This window comes from Procambarus clarkii, chromosome 79 (assembly GCF_040958095.1).
Source record: "Procambarus clarkii isolate CNS0578487 chromosome 79, FALCON_Pclarkii_2.0, whole genome shotgun sequence".
Taxonomy (NCBI): domain Eukaryota; kingdom Metazoa; phylum Arthropoda; class Malacostraca; order Decapoda; family Cambaridae; genus Procambarus; species Procambarus clarkii.
Genome location: NC_091228.1, coordinates 6,786,035 through 6,801,699, shown reverse-complemented (window position 1 = coordinate 6,801,699; position 15,665 = coordinate 6,786,035). Strand labels below are relative to the sequence as shown.

At 44.5% G+C, this 15,665-nt stretch overlaps 1 protein-coding gene across 4 annotated transcripts in view; it reads right to left on the bottom strand.

Moving 5' to 3' along the window:
* The window catches only part of LOC123764498 (uncharacterized), a 157,834-nt gene extending 144,271 nt beyond the window's left edge, over nt 1–13,563 (bottom strand). The window contains exon 1 of one of the 4 annotated variants that reach the window (XM_045752383.2): nt 13,470–13,563. The gene's annotated coding sequence lies outside the window, so the exon portion shown is untranslated. Of the gene's footprint in view, nt 1–13,274 lie in introns of all 4 variants that reach the window. The other 3 variants (XM_045752384.2, XM_045752386.2, XM_045752385.2) reach the window with 3 other exon arrangements.
* Nucleotides 13,564–15,665: the final 2,102 nt, after the last annotated feature.

Genomic DNA, 15,665 nt, shown 5'->3' with positions numbered 1-15,665 from the left:
TGACAGTGATCTATAAGGGTGACCAACTCTGCCACCATTTTTTTTTTATTTTAATCTCTGAGTGAAGTGCTTCTAGGATGGCAATGTTGCCATTCCAGACGTCACGGACAAGCCATCAGAGGACTTTATTGCCACAGTGCCATTGTCTGGTACGTCTGTGGCGTCACGGGATCCCCCCCCCCTCCTCCCTTCTTCCCCACCCCCCACCCCCTTTCCCCCTCCCTTCCTCCCCCCCATTTCTCCTCGACGGACCCACTTATACTCTTCAACCCCAGTTCATAAACCCCTTAACTCCACTTTCACACACACACACTGTCTGTCTGTCCCCCTCTCTCTCTCTCTCTCTCTCTCTCTCTCTCTCTCTCTCTCTCTCTCTCTCTCTCTCTCTCTCTCTCTCTCTCTCTCTCTCTCTCTCTCTCTCTCTCTACCACTTGGGCTGGACGGTAGAGCGACGGTCTCGCTTCATGCAGGTCGGCGTTCAATCCCCGACCGTCCAAGTGGTTGGGCATAATTCCTTCCCTCCGTCCCATCCCAAATCCTTATCCTGACCCCTTCCAAGTGCTATATAGTCGTAATGGCTTGGTGCTTCCCCCCCCCCTGATAATTCCCTTCCCTTGTCTCTCTCTCTCTCTCTCTCTCTCTCTCTCTCTCTCTCTCTCTCTCTCTCTCTCTCTCTCTCTTCCATAAGCACATACTAATTGGATCATTCCCGGTAAAGAGGGTTAAAAATACCCATCCTATGACTGTGTGAGGGAGGACCCTCATTCCTCTCTCACTCTCATTGGGGAACTCATTGTTTCTGTTCATTTCTCTCCCACCGACACTTGAATTTAGACAATACCTTTCCAGACGGAGTACATGCTCATTCCTCTATAGAGCAAGAAAGAGAGCTATGTGTGGCATAACTCGATATTCCTCGCATATCCATTGTGCTATTGATCCACTTGTTCGTCTCAATCATGTCCTGTAACACCTCACGCCCAAGAGAATATAAATATTGGCAGAGTATGGCAAATTTGTCTTTGGAAATGTAAGGAGTGCCTTGCGAAACGCTTCCCTAGGCGTCAGACCATAAATATAGTGTGAAAATGAGCTTTGGAGAGTTAATTTTTCAACTTCCCTCGACATAGTGTAGAAAAAAAATAAGAAATATTGAGAAAATTCGTCTTAGAATCATTAATCTTACCCTTTCGGTCATATTCAACAACATATGTTTACAAGACTGTTACCAATATATATATATATATATATATATATATATATATATATATATATATATATATATATATATATATATATATATATATATATATATATATAGTAGTACTGCAAGAGCCTGTTAAAAAAGTAACACGAAAAAGCTAGACTAGCCACTTGAAAGTTAATTATGACAGTCAGGAATGAAGTCTGGCGAATTTTCAAGGTCATAGCGCTCTCGGTACTTGTTACTTGAAGGTGGGAGGAGGTGGGAGGGGGTATGTGGGAGGGTGGGAGGAAGAGTAGGGGTGAGAGGGGAGAGGGAGGGAGAGTAGGGGTGGGTAGGGGGGTGCTGGTAGGTGAGAGAGTGAGTGTTTAAGTTGGAGAGGAGTGGAGTGTGTGTGTGGGTGTAGGGGAGAGAGGGTGTGTGGGTGTGGGATGGAGGGAGACAGGATGGGTGTATATACCTATCAGTACTTGCCTAACAGTGTCTACGGAGGAGGAAGGTTTAGCTCTTTGCCTACTGGTTCTGTTGTATTTGTTCCGTTATATTTTAACTCTCCTAATGTTCAAATGCCTTCTTGAGGTTATCTTGAGATGATTTCGGGGCTTTTTAGTGTCCCCGCGGCCCGGTCCTCGACCAGGCCTCCACCCCCAGTAAGCAGCCCGTGACAGCTGGCTAACTCCCAGGTACCTATTTACTGCTAGGTAACAGAGGCATTCAGGGTGAAAGAAACTTTTGCCCATTTGTTTCTGCCTCGTGCGGGAATCGAACCCGCGCCACAGAATTACGAGTCCTGCGCGCTATCCACCAGGCTACGAGGCCCCCTGTCCAAATCTAGCTTTAAAATTTTGGGGTTGGAGGTGGCTTCTAGAACTTCTTTTTTCAGCGTATTTCACTTGATGACAACTCGTACAGGGAACGAATATTTCCTTACGTATCTCTGATTTGCGTTTCCAGCTTCCACTTATATCCTTATATCTTCTTCTCTCTATTTAAGCAGGTTGTCGTTCTCCGCCTTCTCTATTCCCTCGTTATCTCGTATGTTGAGATCATATCCACTCTGTGTTTTCTCTAGAGCTGTGAGGTCTAGTTCCATTAGTTCTCATAATTTAATATTCTTAACTCTAGCTCAAATCGTGTTGCAAACTCCTGTGTTTTTTCAATTTTAGTTTTGTACTTCATAAAGTGCGGATTCCATGCTATTGCTGCATATTCCTTTATTTGTCTGACAAATGCTGTGTAGACTGCATTAAATGAATCCTGATTTAGGTTTCTAAATGATGTTCTAATGTCTGTTAGCATTTCATATGATGCAAATGTTACCCTGTTTATGTGTGCCTCCTGTGTCAGTGTTGGAATTATATCAACACCTAAATGAATAAATCCACAAGGGTTGTGATGAGGATTCGAACCTACGTCTGAGAGGATCCCAGACGCTGCCTTAATCGACTGTGTCCTCTCCCAAGTCTTTCTCACTTTCTGACTCCTCTAGTTGCATTCCTTTATGGTGTAGATACGTTCTTGTCTCATTACTATCTTTTCCATCTTCGTTATCATATACTTGTGGGGAATGAATTCCAACAATCGCTTAATTTCCTACTCCTGGAAATGGTCAAGGTCCTTCTGTAACTTCCTGCAGTCATCTTCTACTTTTGCTTTCCACAGAAAGTAAAAATAGAAGTCGACAAAGCTGTGTCGTGTCGTCGTGTCGTGTGAAGCTGTGTCGTGTCGTCGTGTCGTGTGAAGCTGTGTCGTGTCGTCGTGTCGTGTGAAGCTGTGTCGTGTCGTCGTGTCGTGTGAAGCTGTGTCGTGTCGTCGTGTCGTGTGAAGCTGTGTCGTCTGCAAACGACACAGCTTTGCAGGCGATGAGTCACAATAACGTGGCTGAAGTATGTTGACCAGACCACACACTAGAATTTGAAGGGACGACGACGTTTCGGTCCGTCCTGGACCATTCTCAAGTCGATTCTTGACTTGAGAATGGTCCAGGACGGACCGAAACGTCGTCGTCCCTTCAAATTCTAGTGTGTGGTCTGGTCAACAGTCGACACAGCTTTGTGTCGTCTGCGAACATTGACAAGTACGAGATCACTCCCTTGAGTAGGTCATTCACGTAATGTAGGTGCAGAAATGGTTTGAGAACTAAGCCCTCTTGCTCCATACATTTCTCCAGCTTGAAACCCACTTTCTGACTCTTTGTTTTCTGTCCTTTACATACTACTTTATCCACTTCAAATTTCCCAAAATTATTCCACCCTGCTTTTCCATCTTGTTTTCCTGTCTTTCGTGAGAAAAAGTGTCAAATGCTGTTTGATAGTCTAGGAAAATACAGTCCACCCAGGTATTAGTATCTTGAAATATTTGAGTAACCCTCTTGTAGAACTCTATCAAGTTTGCTAAGATCGATTTTTCCCCTTCTTAATTCATGCTGCCCTTTCGACATAATTGGAATATGACGTTTAAGAAGTGTTTGTCAGCCAACTCTACTAGTTTTACTCTGCATGTCTCAGTACCCCCTTCGGGGTCTTCCCTGGAAACACAAACCGAAACTATCTCTATTTTCCGCTTGTTACAACTTGTAATAAAGTTGTTACATCTTGGCTTAACGTGTTTATGACGTATTGGAACGTTGTTACAACTTGCTATATTGGTTGTTATAACTGGTTAGGAGGTGTTAAAACTTGTTGGAACGTTGCACCAACGTCGTAGTTTCGGTGTGTGTGTTTGGTTATTTTCTGTTAGTTAATATCCTCGAGTTTAAGACTTTAATCTCTTGCTCCCCTTATTACTGTTTCATAATGATATGAATGGAGGGAGAGAGTGAGGGAGGGAGGGAGAGAGTGAGGGAGGGAGGGAGAGAGGGAGGGAGGCATGGTAGGTGTTGGAGAGACTATAGTGAAGCAAGTACTGTGAGAGAGACACAACAGTGAGAACCATCAGTTGATGGTGACGGTGATGGCGTCTGGGTTATGTTGTGTCGAGTGACTACTGTGTTACCCTGAGATCCCATACATGTACCCCGGGACCCCATACATGTACCCCGGGACCCCATACATGTACCCCGGGACCCCACACATGTACCCCAGGACCCCATACATGTACCCTGGGACCCCATACATGTACCCCGGGACCCCATACATGTACCCTGGGACCCCACACATGTACCCCAGGACCCCATACATGTACCCTAAGTCCCATACATGTACCCGGGGACGCCGTACATGTACCCTAAGTCCCATACATGTACTCCGGGACCCCATACATATACCCGAAGTCCCATACATGTACCCCGGGACCCCATACATGTACCCCAGGACCCCATACATGTACCCCGGGACCCCATACATGTACCCTAAGTCCCATACATGTACCCTAAGTCCCATACATGTACCCCGGGACCCCATACATGTACCTGGGACCCCATACATGTACCCCAGGACCTCATACATGTACCCTAAGTCCCATACATGTACCCTGGGACCCCATACATGTACCCCGGGACCCCATATATGTACCCAGGGACCCCATACATGTACCCCGGGACCCCATGCATGTACCCCGGGACCCCATACATGTACCCCGGGACCCCATATATGTACCCCGGGACCCCATACATGTACCCTGAGTCCCATACATGTACCAAAAAGAATGCATGATCCATATGTGTAATTTAAGATGCTGCTGAGACACAAGGCTTGGAGAGCAGGTCCCTTCACACTCAGGTCCCTTCACCTAGTTGTACTTATCTAGGGTGAGCTCAGGTTCTTGAGTCCCACCTCTCAACCTTTAATCCCTTTTTTAAGTCGTTACTCGTAGCTCATACCTCTCAGCTCTGGGACCAGTCTGGGGGCCTACCTCTGAGCGTTCTTCAGATTTATATTCAACGTTCAAAGATGCAGCGATTCTGGTGTCACATATCCTTGAATTGGTCTGATATATTGAACGACTCCCTGGTATTTATTCCGGAAATGTGGTAGTTAATATCCCTCCGTTTGCTGCTGATATTCGCTTGAGGTGGGCTTCTGGGGACCTGTCCCTCCAAACACACACCGAAACTACGACGTTGGTACAACGTTCGAACAAGTTTTAACACCACTTAACCAGTTATAACAACCAATATATCAAGTTGTAACAACGTTCCAATACGTCATAAACACATTAAGCCAAGATGTAACAACTTTATTACAAGTTGTTACAAGCGGAAAATAGAGACAGTTTCGGTTTGTGTTTCCAGGGAGGTTCGGGGATATGTGAAGCTCTGATTCCTTTGTCTGTCCGGTTCTATGAGGGGTTTCTCTCCCCTGTGTTGTGTTATTGTTTATCCGGCCTCCAGTTGCCTGTACTTTGATTTCATGCTTAGTTGCTTAGCACATGCTTGTGCGTGTGTGTGTGTGTGTGTGTGTGTGTGTGTGTGTGTGTGTGTGTGTGTGTGTGTGTGTGTGTGTGTGTGTGTGTGTGTGTGTGTGTGTGAGCTTGTTATTTGTCCGTTTAGGAGAGTGTACACTACAGGACCTGCTTGCGTCCTGTGTAGAGTATGTGTGTACACTAAGGACCTGCCTGCGTCCTGCGTGTACACCACAGGACCTGCTTGCGTCCTGTGTAGAGTGTGTGTGTACACTAAGGACCTGCCTGCGTCCTGCGTGTACACCACAGGACCTGCCTGCGTCCTGCGTGTACACCACAGGACCTGCCTGCGTCCTGCGTGTACACCACAGGACCTGCTTGCGTCCTGTGTAGAGTGTGTGTGTACACTAAGGACCTGCCTGCGTCCTGCGTGTACACCACAGGACCTGCCTGCGTCCTGCGTGTACACCACAGGACCTGCCTGCGTCCTGCGTGTACACCACAGGACCTGCTTGCGTCCTGTGTAGAGTGTGTGTGTACACTAAGGACCTGCCTGCGTCCTGCGTGTACACCACAGGACCTGCCTGCGTCCTGCGTGTACACCACAGGACCTGTCTGCGTCCTACGTGTACACCACAGGACCTGCTTGCGTCCTACGTGTACACCACAGGACCTGCTTGCGCCCTACGTGTACACCACAGGACCTGCTTGCGTCCTGTGTGTACACCACAGGACCTGCCTGCGTCCTACGTGTACACCACAGGACCTGCTTGCGTCCTGTGTAGAGTGAGTATACACTAAGGACCTGTCTGCGTCCTACGTGTACACCACAGGACCTGCTTGCGTCCTACGTGTACACCACAGGACCTGCTTGCGTCCTGTGTGTACACCACAGGACCTGCCTGCGTCCTACATGTACACCACAGGACCTGCCTGCGTCCTACGTGTACACCACAGGACCTGCTTGCGTCCTGTGTGTACACCACAGGACCTGCCTGCGTCCTACATGTACACCACAGGACCTGCCTGCGTCCTACGTGTACACCACAGGACCTGCCTGCGTCCTACGTGTACACCACAGGACCTGCCTGCGTCCTACATGTACACCACAGGACCTGCCTGCGTCCTACATGTACACCACAGGACCTGCCTGCGTCCTGTGTGTACACCACAGGACCTGCCTGCGTCCTACATGTACACCACAGGACCTGCCTGCGTCCTACATGTACACCACAGGACCTGCCTGCGTCCTACGTGTACACCACAGGACCTGCCTGCGTCCTACGTGTACACCACAGGACCTGCCTGCGTCCTACGTGTACACCACAGGACCTGCCTGCGTCCTACATGTACACCACAGGACCTGCCTGCGTCCTACGTGTACACCACAGGACCTGCCTGCGTCCTGCGTGTACACCACAGGACCTGCTTGCGTCCTGTGTAGAGTGAGTGTGTACACTAAGGACCAGCCTTCGTCCTGGCACGGACCAACACTTGGCCCATGACCCAGATAAGGCCTGTTCAATGGCTCTCTATATCAATCATTTTATGGTACACTTATCGTGCACTTGTGTGTCTGATCTCACTCCTTCTATCCCCTGTCCCCCCCCCCGTCCCTATCCCCGTCTGCCTGTACCTGTTTGCCTGTCACTGACTCATGTCCTCGTCTGTCTGTCCTAGTCTCTTCTCCCTCATCTCTCTATCCTAATCTTCCTGTCTATCCGCCCCTTTCTTCATCTCACACTTCTGTCTATCCTCTTCAATCTCACGCTGTCTAGCCTTCCGTCCACACTCTGTATGTAAACAAAACAGGGAACTGTTTATGGCTTTATTAAAAAAAATATAATTGCTTATTTTTCTTAATATTATTTAGTTTGGCTCTTTATTTAGACTCTGATTTCTTTCTGTAACGTGACTAAATTTGCTTAAGTTATGTGTAGATCAGATCTATCCCAGGGTCATGTGAGTGTATATGATACAGTGATGGGATGCTGTATGATACAGTGATGGGAAACTGTATGATACAGTGATGTTTAGACGTATGAAACAGCCAGGTGGGGTAAAGCAAGTCTTAGGTGTGTCTGGGTACAAGTGACAGGATGAACAACCCAGCGGGTTTTCTTCCTATTGGGGAGTGTTGTACATGCTGCTATGGCGGTGTGTCCGCTCACAAGAGGAGTGGCGCTGCCCAATACTGTCACTATGGCGGTGTGTCCACTCACAGGATGAGTGGCGCTGCCCAATACTGTCACTATGGCGGTGTGTCCACTCACAGGATGAGTGGCGCTGCCCAATACTGTCACTATGGCGGTGTGTCCACTCACAGGATGAGTGGCGCTGCCCAATATTGTCACTATGGCGGTGTGTCCACTCACAGGATGAGTGGCGCTGCCCAATACTCTCACTATGGCGGTGTGTCCACTCACAGGATGAGTGACGCTGCCCAATACTGTCACTATGGCGGTGTGTCCACTCACAGGATGAGTGCCACTCCCCAATACTCTCACTATGGCGGTGTGTCCACTCACAGGATGAGTGCCACTCCCCAATACTGACATATAGAGGTGATCCTATATATTATAGTCCAGGTTAAGCTTATCACAATATAATTATCTCTCCGCTATATTTACTCCGTCCAAACGAGAGAAAGAGGAGAGAGAACAGGAAGGGATGGGAGGAGAGAGATTAAAGAGGTGAGAGGAGATGTAAGATGTTAAGGAAGAGGGTAAGAGACAAATGAAAAAGATGACAAAATGAGGACCTGGGGGCCAGATTCACGAAGGAGTTACGCAAGTACTTACGAACCTGGGGGCCAGATTCACGAAGGAGTTACGCAAGTACTTACGAACCTGGGGGCCAGATTTACGAAGGAGTTACGCAAGTACTTACGAACGTGTACATCTTTCCTCAGTCTTTGACGGCTTTGGTTACATTTATTAAACAGTTTACAAGCATGAAAACTTGCCAATCAACTGTTGTTATTGTTATAAACAGCCTCCTTGTGCTTCGGAGCTCATTAACTGTTTAATAATTGTAAACAAAGCCGCCAAAGATTGAGAAAAGATGGACAGGTTCGTAAGTGCTTGAGTAACTGCTTCGTGAATCTGGCTCCTGGTGGATAGTAGGAAATTGTATCCATACAAGGAATGGAATGTATGACATTATGTATCCTTCCCATTATGTATCTTATTGTATGTATACTACAATAAGATACATAATTCCCGTTGTTGGAGACAGGAACACACACATATATATATATATATATATATATATATATATATATATATATATATATATATATATATATATATATATATATATATAATTTAGGCTTATATCGAGGGCCTCCCCCCCCCTCCTCAAAGGTCAAACTACTCATTCTTCCCAGAGTTCAATCCCCCACAACAGTTACATAACTCCCGGGTACCTATTTATCGTTAGGTGAACAGAGGTATTAGGCGAAAGAAAATGTGTTCAACCCCCCCCCCTCCCTGATTGAGAACGGAGAACGTAGCCACTGTGCTACGAGACCCCTCCCTCTCTCCCTCCCTCCTCCCCTCCACTCTATGTATACTTCCTCTTCCCAGACACTATGTATACATCCTCTTCCCCGACACTATGTATACTTCCTCTTCTCAGACACTATGTATACTTTCTCTTCTCAGACACTATGTATACTTTCTCTTCCCAGACACTATGTATACTTCCTCTTCCCAGACACTATGTATACTTCCTCCTCCCAGACACTATGTATACTTTCTCTTCCCAGACACTATGTATACTTCCTCTACCCAGACACTATGTATACTTCCTCCTCCCAGACACTATGTATACTTTCTCTTCCCAGTCATTATGTATACTTCCTCTACCCAGACACTATGTATACTTTCTCTTCTCATCCCTCACACAATGTATTCCCCAATATTATGAATCCGTCCATACATGTGCCTCTCGCTACAAGGAATCACTCCTATGTGTGTGTATCATTTACCCGAATTTACCTGAGGGGCCACTAATTCTAGTAGCCTCGACGAGGACAGAAAGCCGGCGGCTTGTCAAAGATCATAACCCCCCAACAAAATATGATGAATTTGACGATATATAAACGACCCACTCGGGGAAAAATATATATATTTCTCCCTAATTCATCATATATTATTTGATGATGTATATAGATATATAATGGAGATAGTATATCGCTACTGACGATATTTGTGGTATATCGTAGATAGTATTTGAGTAGATTGTGACTCCCACGCCCTCCCACGCCCCCCACGCCACCCCCCCCCCCCCCCACGCCCCCCACAAGCACATTCAGGCATAATAATCACCGGTCGTTAGGATTCCTGATTGGGCTCTTACAAGAAGGCGTCAGTGAACATCACTTCCTCCTACACCTTAACTTTTCCTCCAGGAAGTTCCTGATCATCGGTATTGAAGTAATTCGACGGATATAACGATCACTTGAAATTAAGATGTAGCCAAAGCACTTTAGATGTGATGGAGGCTGACTCCATACACAGTTTCAAATGTAGATATGATTAGAGCCCAATAGGCTCAGGAACCTGTACAACCAGTTGATTGACAGTTGAGAGGCGGGACCAAAGAGCCGAAGCTCAACCACCACAATTAAAATTAGGTGGATACATCAGTCACTCTCATCCACTTGGGCTGGACGGTAGAGCGACGGTCTCGCTTCATGCAGGTCGGCGTTTAATCCCCTCGACCGTCCACAAGTGGTTGGGCACCATTCCTTTCCCTCCGTCCCATCCCAAATCCTTATCCTGACCCCTTCCCAGTGCTATATAGTCAAAATGCCTTGGCGCTCTCTCCTGATAGTTCCCTTCCTTTCTCATCTAATTACGAAATGCCGGATCATACATAGGTTCATCCTTCCATGGGATCGAACAATGGGAAAATGCTGCTTAATTGACCCGTCTTCCACCACCTCCCCAGCCGACCAATGAGAATATAGGATTTAATGAACCTGTCACCTCGACAAGGTAATCACCTCTTCTCACAGCACACCTGAATAGACTATAAATATTGCAATTAATATTTAGCATTTATTTCCTATGCCTCTCAGGGTGCTAAGTTAAACTTAGCGAAACATTCCAGATCCCGTATGAGAGTAAAATTAACTTCATTCCCAGGTAAAAAATCTTTTTAACTATTATTTGCTTTATATACAAGAGAGTATAATAGCTATTTATGCTCATTTTTCATTTTTAATAACATATTAAAGATTCAAATGTCCCTTCCCTTAATGTCTCTTTTAAAAGATTCAAATGTCCCTTCCCTTAATGTCCCTTTTAAAAGATTCAAATGTCCCTTCCCTTAATGTCCCTTTTAAAAGATTCAAATGTCCCTTCTCTTATCTAACCTGCACATATACTTCGCTTTATCATGATTTTATTTCAGACTCCTTAACTTTTACGGGTTATTCATGCCCGTGCCGCCTTTTGGGCAGCTTAATCTTTATATCAATCTATCAGCCGACTCCCCCTTAACGGCATGCACAGACTCCCCAACCCCAGCACTCCACACCCAGCCCATGATCCACTGGTCTATCCTGAGTATTCACCAGAGAGAGAGACAGATTAACCTGAGACGGAGAGAGACAGAGAGAGAGATTAACCTGAAAGACACAGAGAGAGAGAGACAGATTAAACTGAGACAGAGAGAGACAGAGAGACAGATTAACCTGAGAGACACAGAGAGAGAGACAAATTAACCTGAGAGAGAGAGAGAGAGAAAGAGAGAGAGAGAGAGAGAGAGAGAGAGAGAGAGAGAGAGAGAGAGAGAGAGAGAGAGAGAGAGAGAGAGAGAGAGAGATTAACCTGAGAGACAGAGAGAGACAGAGACAGATTAACCTGAGAGACAGAGAGAGAGAGAGATTAACCTGAGACACAGAGAGAGAGAAAGAGATTAACCTGAGAGACTGAGAGAGAGAGAGACAGATTATCCTAAGAGACAGAGAGAGAGAGAGAGAGAGAGAGACAGATTAACCTGAGAAACACAGTACAACTTGTCTCGTACAACATGTACGTAACAGCAGCCAAACTGATTCTTCGTATGGCCTCTGGTTCGTATCCTCCCATTATAACTATATAACCTGAGCTTGTAAAACCATCTCAATCACCTTCAGTGGTTAAGTGCTTAATATCTGTGGTTGATTGTTAAATAAATCCCTGAACTATATGTTCAACACATCCCTGTCCATGGAGGACAGAAGAAAATGTTGGTTGATTAGCATTGCAAATGCCCGGCCACGTCTGTGGTAGAAAATTATAATAAAAACAATATATTCTCTCTCTCTCTCTCTCTCTCACCACCTGGGGGGGGGGGAGTGAGGAGAGTGTCTACACGTGTCACTACTTGAAGAGTGTGTGTGAGAGAGAGGGAGAGAGAGGTGCTTGTTCTGTTGTTCCCTTATACCGTCTTGTGAGCAGTTTCTGGTCCTAGCTCACAAATCGTTCACCATTTATAAAGTAAATTGATAAATTCACCTTATGTACTTTATCTATAAAGTAAATAAGGAACGCAAAAACGCCAAATAAATCAAATTGTTTATATTATATATTTCTCACTATTGATGTGACTAGAGTTGGGTTGATTGTGTTAAAGAAAACGGAATGTAAAGTAATGGGGTGCACAAATGTATTTCCTTTTTTTCGCAACACTGGTATATATATATATATATATATATATATATATATATATATATATATATATATATATATATATATATATATATATATATATATATATATGTCGTACCTAGTAGCCAGAACGCACTTCTCAGCCTACTATGCAAGGCCCGATTTGCCTAATAAGCCAAGTTTTTATGAATTAATGTTTTTTAGACTACCTAACCTACCTAACCTAACCTAACTTTTTCGGCTACCTAATCTAACCTAACCTATAAAGATAGGTTAGGTTAGGTTAGGTAGGGTTGGTTAGGTTCGGTCGCATATCTACGTTAATTTTAACTCCAATAAAAAAATTGACCTCATACATAATGAAATGGGTAGCTTTATCATTTCATGAGAAAAAATTATAGAAAATATATTAATTCAGGAAAAATTGGCTTATTAGACAAATCGGGCCTTGCATAGTAGGCTGAGAAGTGCGTTCTGGTTACTAGGTACGACATATATATATATATATATATATATATATATATATATATATATATATATATATATATATATATATATATATATATATATATATATATATATATATATATATATAATATCATGTTCGAAGTGTACTTAAAGTATATATTTTTGTTAAATCATTTCCTAAGATTGGCTCGAATGAATTCGTTAAAAAATACGGAATTTACACAAACCCTGTAAAGGTTCCAGTAAGGAAAGCCGTGTAATTAAATCAGAAAAACTTTCACAAATGTTGAACCATAGAATATATATAATATTTAGCTTACTAAGTTGTCGACTAAGTCGGTACTTTGTCGATCATAACACTACAGAGAGCTTTTGTGTAAGGACGACTGTCACCAACACTCACCTGGCTGACATTATCAGAACGTGGGGGGGGGTTCGAATCCCTCTATGTCAAGCAGTCGCAAGAGCCCAATATTGTGAGTTGTGAGGGTTCGAGGCGATGACATGACACTCACACGCTCTCTCACAAACACACTCATCACATGGTATGGCGTATTTCGTGTCTTATGAGTGCCATATACACTTTCGTCAATTCTAACCTGTTGAAGTGTGTTCCAGTGTTGTGTCACTCCTTCAGGGGCTCTGAGTTACACCCACGAGCGTGAGTGTCTCGACACAAGTCGTGTCACTCCCGCCAGCACACACAGAAGCACTCACCTACCTGAGTGTGTCTCTTATAGCGTCTCGGCCAGAACTGGTCCCTCTCCCCACAAACACTCCCCAGAAGCACTCACCGGATGTAAACACACTCCTTGCAACGTTTAAAACTTGGCGGTTCCAGGGCGACTAACTGAGGATTTGGCGGGTGATAGCCTCATGTAGTATAACGGCGTCGCCACACTTTACCACACTTGTCTCTGTCTTTTGGTCGTTCCCAATAGCTTTCGTCTCAAGAGGATCACCACACTCGGGGCCATACAGAGCTCCAGACTCGTTTCATAACAGCTCTTTTTTACACTAACATCTAAAGTCATTGACGCTGCTGCTTGTAACACCCCGAAATCCGGAGATTAACGAGCATTTTCAAGCTCAATTTGTAGAAAAAGACATCACAGAATCTCAAGGCAATTTCCTTGGGAGACGTTCAGGGGTCTGTCTGCACGTTGTCTAGCATTGCTCACGAGCACAGATTTCAGAATGCATCATCTAACTCAGTCGACGGTTCCTCTGATTTCCGTTTCAGGGAGAGACACCTGAACTGGCTTCCTGAGTGATCGACGGACAGATCAGGTCAACTGTCACCTCACACAATGGCTCCCTCCTTATGCGGAATCTTAATTGCTATATCGCCCTAACGGAAAGGTGCGTCCACGAGAAGATGCTGGTAAGGCACATTGACAAGGACATAGACACGTCCCATACACTCCCCTAGAGACTGACATACACAGTAATGTTTATAGAGGCGTTAACTAGCTTGTTCAAGCTCCATGCGGTCTGAGTGGCTTCGTCCGTCCATCAGAAAACATTACTAAACACAGTTATGTGTGAGAGAATATTACATAGGCTGGAAAATGTGGCAAGTTGGCAGTTTCTTTCATTCGGTTACAAACTCTTCTCATTCAACGGGGAGCCAATCAAATCTAAGGCCGCAGCGAGTCTCTTCGCCCATTGGCCAGTGTGGCACAGTGTTGCTGACCAGTAAGAGAAGCGGAACGCCTCGCCTTTAACAAGCAACAACAAAAAAAACAAGAAAAATGAAAGAGACGATCGCTAATTACAGCTTCCGGACACCTTGTGTATACTTCAATCATACTGCCACTATTTGTTTGTTGTTTTTGTTTGTTTGCTCAAACAAACACATTCCTCGAATGCCTTAACAATGCAAGAATGTATTTGATTTTGTTTGCTTGCTGTTGTTGTTATCTATATATATATACATATATATATATATATATACATATACATATATATATACATATATATATATATATATATATATATATATATATATATATATATATATATATATATATATATATATATATACATAATATATATATATGTACATATCACATCCAGTTTTGATGTCAGATATATATATTTATATATACATATAAAGTACTTAAACTCCATATGTCTTACACCATCACCGGTCGGCCGAGCGGACAGCAAGCTGGACTTGTGAACCTGTGGTCCCGGGTTCGATCCCGGGCGCCGGCGAGAAACAATGGGCAGAGTTTCTTTCACCCTATGCCCCTGTTACCTAGCAGTAAAAATAGGTACCTGGGTGTTAGTCAGCTGTCACAGGCTGCTTTCTGGGGGTGGAGGCCTGGTCGAGGACCGGGCCGCGGGGACACTAAAAAGCCCCGAAATCATCTCAAGATAACCTCAAGATAACCACTATCGTCTGCCCATCACCATTCATTGTACATACAGAAACTCCTCGACAAAGTGCCTTAAATTCTCATTAATATGTGTATATCTGCATTTATACAGCTACCATAGAAGGATTAAAGGATTATAAAGGATTACATAGATTGTTTCAAGAGATAATAATGTGATGCCAAAATCCCCATCTCGAAGGATGGTTATAGTACCTCGTGGGATGGTTAATATCCTCGTGGGATAGTTAATATTCTCGTGGGATGGTTAGTATCCCCGTGGGATAAGCGTTAGTTTGATTAAAATCTACGGAAACCGCACACCAGCTTTCGTATTACTTCCGGGATTGTCAAATAATTTTTTCTTCAGGAGTTGTGTTGTTGTTGCTCTACCAAGACGAAGGTTGCTACTGCGGCAGCAACATTAATATTGGCGGAAGTTCTTGTACTGACGATCTACTCACATATAAATATATTTTTGGGGGAGTTTTGATGGATAAGTTGATAATTTGTTGTTTTAAAAACGTTTAGAGGCCGCGGGGATGTCTAGTGTGGGGTTTCCGTCGTCACTATCACCATCACTATCACCTCCACTATCACTATCACCCC